Source organism: Echinops telfairi, unplaced genomic scaffold (assembly GCF_000313985.2).
Source record: "Echinops telfairi isolate 266 unplaced genomic scaffold, ASM31398v2 ScPeMD7_7469;HRSCAF=8507_1, whole genome shotgun sequence".
NCBI classification, from domain to species: domain Eukaryota; kingdom Metazoa; phylum Chordata; class Mammalia; order Afrosoricida; family Tenrecidae; genus Echinops; species Echinops telfairi.
Genome location: NW_022111373.1, coordinates 93,625,084 through 93,631,103, shown reverse-complemented (window position 1 = coordinate 93,631,103; position 6,020 = coordinate 93,625,084). Strand labels below are relative to the sequence as shown.

Genomic DNA, 6,020 nt, shown 5'->3' with positions numbered 1-6,020 from the left:
AGTCTTAGAGATGTTAGGGAGCAGTTCTACTCTGTCCTACAGGGTCGCTATGAGTTGGAATTGACTGCAAGGGAATGGGATTTTACAACATGGATTTTTTATACTTCCAAATTTTCCACAATGAGCATGTGCTTAGTTTATAGCTAGGAAAGCATGAATGTTATTACAACACAATTCAATGAGAAACAACTTTGGGGACCCAGCCATGATGTAATAAAGTGCAACATGCCTGCATTCCTTGCTAACAAAGAGGCCTCTCAAACAGGCTTCCCCAGTGTTCCAGCCTGCAGTAATTTGGCAATAGCTGTGCTGTCATGGGAGCTACAAACTCAAATGCTACAATTATGAGCTTGGGTACACAAGGCATATTGGAAGTGGCAGGCAATGCTGGCTTCCACCAAAAGAATGGTCAAGTGGTGTATGTTTTTGCCCCAAAAGGAAAGCCATCTGGCTGTCAACAAGCGGCCAAAGGATCCCTACATAAACAATGTCACAGCAGCCTCCTTGCAGCTCCTTCTTCCTCCTGGGATCAGTGTCCAGCTCACATGAGCTGTTTACCTGTAATGTGTTCTTAGGAGCCACTGGTGATGTAGTGGTTCTGAGTTGGGCTGGGGCCCGCATGGTCGGCAGTTTGAAGCTACCAGCAGCTCCTTGGAAGAAAGACTGGGCTTTCTACTCTCATAAACAGTTACAGTCTTGGAAACCCACAGGCGGTCACTATGAGTCAGCACTGACTCTGGCGGTGAGAATGTCTCCCTACGCTGGCACATTCTGTCATCAGGGGGAAAATATTCCATTAAGAGAAAAAGAACATCAACAGTAAGCCTTGTGCTATTGAAAAATTCCATTGAATAAAAATGTTTACTTCTTGTGGCAACTCAAATACCTGTTGACTTTTGGGGGTGGAGTCCAATGGAATGTATGTTTGTAGAGAGGCAGCAAGGAGGAGGTGTAGCTTAGTGCAGAGCTTCTAGAGTGAGATGGACAAGGAAGAAAGGTCTGGCAAACTGCTTCCAGAAACTCAGCCAGTCAAAATGGATGGGAGTTAAGTCTGATCACAAGAGATGGGGGGTGCAGGACCTTATGCTTGGGGTTGCCATGAGTCAAGAGCTGGAGTTGCCGTGAGTAAGGCAGCTAACACGATGGTAGTTAAATAATAGTTTGGGGCTTAAATGCTCATTCTACCAATAGCTCTGTGCCATTGGGCGGTTTTCTAAGCCTCTGTCTTTCTGAGTCTCATCATCTGTAAAGATGGATCATGACAGGATCCTGGGAGGCTGACTCAGCAAATGCAAGCAAAGGCAAGAAGAAGCACCGTCTGCACATTGTAAAGATGGGGGGCAGTTCACTTGATTTCTCCTTTCTCTTTCCACCACACAAGTAGGATGACTTCCGGCCGCTCAAGGGTATGTCAAAGGTTAAGGAATGTAGTGGAGAACGTTCACACACACAGATACCATGAAATATGAGCATCTATGTGTGTTGTTGTTGTCACTTCCGGCTCATAGGAACCCTATGTGGCACAGACGGAAACACTGCCCGGTCCTGCACTCTCCTCCTAATCTTGAGCCCGCTGTTGCAGTCACCATACCAGCCCATCTCATTGAAGGCCTTCCTGTTATGTGGCTGTCTGGAAGCCTGTTGGAGTACTTCATATCATGTACTTAGAAGTCTTCCTTCTAAGGAGCATTCTGGATGTTCTTCTTTTAGTCTGGAATAGTAACTAGTATCTGCCTAAACAACAACTAAACCACGAAAAAGCCAGGAGCAGGCCTGGTGAATGTCAGGCAAGTGATGATGCTCACTGGTAAAAGACAAGACGATCCATTTCTCTTCTACAGACTCAGCTGTGTTTGACCCACACAACGGCACCTATTAAGATAGACACCAATCTTATTTTCCTTTTTAATATGAAGGTACACTTTTCAGTGGCTTCTTTTAGGCCAATGGCAACAAACACGTTTAAACCTCTGTGTTGGCTCCTTCTGTGTGTGGTTAGGTTATAAAATAAAAACAAACATGACGTTACAGATACCACTTAAAAATAAACAACCAATTTCTACACTCTGATGGCGGTCCTTCTGTACTTAGCCTAATGCCTACATATGCAAAAGGGAATAAGTGATGAATCCTTATTAACCCAGGATCTACTCAATAATACTAGTTAAAGTCCTAAAGCCAGTCAGAAGCAATTCTGATCTTAAGCCTAATAGATAAGCCTTAGCATTGATGTGAACTTTATTAACTTTAATTGATATTTTAAACCATGATAAGTAATCATTTAATATTTTTATGTGTCTGATTATGGAGAAAGGAGTAACCATTTATGGAATTCATCTCCATGCTTGTTCCTCTCCCAAAGGAAAGCTAGATCTACATGTACATCAACATACTCATACTCATAAAAACTCAGCACTTTAATTTCACCAATCAGCAACTTGGAATCACGGTCATTCTTATAGTTCCAGATGCTGGTCTTTATCTGGACGGAATGAGACAATTTTATTTCTTTTTTGGAGCTCTAAAATTCAAATATTTGTGCCACACAAACCCAAAGATAAATATTTTATCACAGGGCTAGGATGTGTTTACGTGTGCGTTATTGTTGTTTTTGTTAGGTGCCCATGAGCCCGGTCTGACTCTGACTTTGTTGTCTTAATGAATTGTTCTCCACCTCGCTTGCACATGTAGGTCTATTGTAATTATTATAAAAACAGAAATTCAAACTCACTCCCGTCAAGTCAATGTGACTCTCAGGGACCCTCTGTACAAAGTAAAACTGGCCCTGTGGGATTCGGAGCTGTACATCTGTATGGGAACAGAAAGCCACCTACTTATTCCCCAGAGCAGCTGGTGGGTTGAAATGCTGACCTTGTGACCAGCAACACAATGTGTAAACCCTATGCTACCAGGACTCTTGGTTATTTTGGTAATTATTAATTATCGTCTGAATCAATGGCTATTTAGCAGAAAATGCAGGACATTTTAAGATCAAATGTGTCACCAATCTAAAACAAGGATGAAACATTTCAAAAATAAAACTGTACAGTCTGCAGGTGAAAAATATGATTCAATATTTAATTTTCCTGGACTGTATTTATTGTACAGACAATATTGTACATACAATTCTGAGTCTAACCTTAATTGATACCACAAGGTCCAGATGAGACGAAAACATGAAGGCTCTCAAATAGGCATACTTGAATATACAAATTTGATGATGGCTCTCTTCTTAAAAACAGGACAAGTGTTTGGAATGATTTTTCAGAGCTGGGCTAGCATTTTCCGCTGTGTTTATGGAATATGTCTTTGTGGGAACAACAGGTTCTGCCTACGTTGGCAGGGGACTGAAGGGTAACGTCAACGTCAGACATTTGTTTCAGAAAGGGGCTGGTTGCAATCACTTGGTTGCTCTAAAGACAATGCCTTTTTATTAAGGGGGTGCGCTGTGCAATTGCTCAGGGGACACTTGGAAACATAGCAATGGGACGCAGCAACAGGCCTGAGACTTCAGCCATCAAAGATTTCTGGGGTTATTTAGTAGACATTATTTAATGAGACCACATCTCTGTCAACCTAAAGGCTAGAGTCTACCTAGAGGTACCTAGAAAGAAAGGCCTGGCACTTTACTTCTGACGTAACAGCAGCTGAAGACCCTACAGAACCATAGAAAAGTCTACAGCTTTACTGTTATACACAAAGAGCCATCCAGAGTCAGTTGCACCTGTTTTTTCCGTTCCTCACACCCCTCCCCCCACTTTTCTATTTTTAACTTAAAGAGAAATGAAAACTTGCTGAGCAGGCGGCCAGGGTCACAATTCCTGCAGCCCTGCTTCTCTCTTCAGTATTGTACTTCAAGCACCCCTGGTGCTCTGGCTCAGTGACAGCGCTCAGCGTCACCCTGAGTGATGACAGCAGCCACCTTTGCTTCAGGATACGTTGAATTGATGCCCGAGCTCTGATTACTGACTTCTGCCTTGAACCCTTGCGCCTGCCTTCCTTTCCCAATACCCGGAGACGCTGTTCCCTACAGGCTTTAGATATGGGATCAAGTAGCAGATGCCTGTTCCACCTCTAAAGTGCACACTGGGTCAAGGAATCTAGACCAGTGTTCTCCAAACATACTGATTAGCTTATTACCTGAGGGTTAACAAAATTACCAGTACCTCTGTTACATATATTTATTTTTTGTTATACTACAGGAGGGAACTTTAAAAACTTTATGGGAAAATCCCATCATTTTCTTTTAAATCCTTTTCATACAAACTTTTTGGAGCCCCCCCCCTTTATTCCTGTACTTTCATACCAAAATATTAGGTGCCTTAACTCTTTCCTTGACACAGATGAGAGAAAATTGTAGAGGATGAGAAAAAGTATAGTTTCTGTCCGCATTCCAATAAAGTAGGTAATTACTAGTATTTATTGCAGCAAGGAGTCCCAGTGGCAGAGTGATTACAGGTTGGGCTGCTAACCGCAAAGTCAGCAGTTCGAAACCACCAGCCCGCTCCTCAGATAAAGACAAGGCTTTCTATTCTTAAAGACTTACAGTCTCAGAAACCCACAGGGACACGTCTGCTCCTATCAAAAGGGTGCCATCGATCAGATTGATTCAACAGCAAATGAGTTTTAGTTTTATAGCAGCAAAATCTCTATTTCTGAAGGAAACAAACAAACAAATGATTAATTGGTGCTGCTGTGTGTCAGAATCAACTTGCTTATAGTGAGTTTGTTTTTGGTTTGTTTCTCTTCTAAAAGTTAGCCAATTTTACTTTACCTGGGAAATCTTATCGTGGCTTGAAAAGAATGAACTTTCGAATGTAAGATGTCTCAGCACTTAACTAGAATGGAATAGAAGAAGAGTCTCCTGATACATTTTCAAAACTGAACTCCACAAGAATACAGGATCCAGAGCCTTCCTCATGGGTATGCCCCTTGCCCTGGTTGCAACTTTGTTGATTCCATCCCTCAGCCTCCTGTCCCCAGACACAGGCACCTCACATCCCAGCCTCCTCCTTTCCACGGCAGGACATAGACTTCGATGGAAGACAATGCTTTCCTTTCTTCCTTCATCGTTTTAATCCTTTGAAAATAAGATTCATATTTCTCAGAAATGTATCACACATTTCTGATCAAACAGCTATATTTTACATAAATCCTAAAGCATTAGTTTGGGTCTTCCTTCTCGTCCATAGCTTTCCTGATGTGTCTTGAAATCTAATCTTACACTAATTGTGGGCGTTTGTTTCCTTCTTGATTAATATACAGCTGATCCTTGTTATTCATGAATACCATGTTTTCAAATGCCACAACTCACTAAAACCTCACAGTCATTCAAGGTGAATGGTGAAAATTGGAATGCCCTGACACCCATGCTCTCCTGTGAAGCCAAACCAGGCAAGTCTCTGTCTTCCTGTTTCAGCTCTCCAACGGTAAACAAGGGTTCTTTTCACAGGCTAGTAACTGTCACTTTTTTTTTAATTGGGGGACATTTTATGGGTGATTTATTAATGACAGACTCCTCACACTTAGGAACACTACATAGCACTTTCAAAGTGTGAGAAGGCTGTCCTGTGCCTTATGGAGAAAACTCATGAGTCCAATGAGCCTCTCACCACTCTGGTTCATTCTGTATATTGAAGAAGTAATCCAAGACACCAGACCATACAGATAAGACTGTGGCAGCACTCATTAACAGCTTGAAATGTGCAGCTGGGCAACTTTGCTCTCTGAAAGAAAAGAGGGCTGGAAGAACTAACTGAGGAAGATTAGAGACTGCAGCCTTCGGGTGCAATTACACCTCAATGTAAAGAAAGCAAAGCTCCTCCCAATCATACCAGTAAGTACCACCACTATCAGTGGGGAGAAGGTCAGTGTTCTCCAGGCTTCATCCTCCTTGGGTCGGCAGTCAATGCCAGGGAAAGCAGCAGACAAAAGCTTACAGGATGTGCTGCATTGGGCATATCTGCTGCAAAAGACCTCTTTTTTTTTTAATTAATCAATTTATTGGGGCTCATACAATT

At 42.3% G+C, this 6,020-nt stretch overlaps 1 protein-coding gene across 3 annotated transcripts in view; it reads right to left on the bottom strand.

Annotated features, from left to right (window-relative positions):
- Positions 1-6,020, bottom strand: part of PDE4D (phosphodiesterase 4D) — an 893,429-nt gene that overhangs the window by 281,004 nt on the left and 606,405 nt on the right. The gene's annotated exons all lie outside the window — the stretch shown is intronic.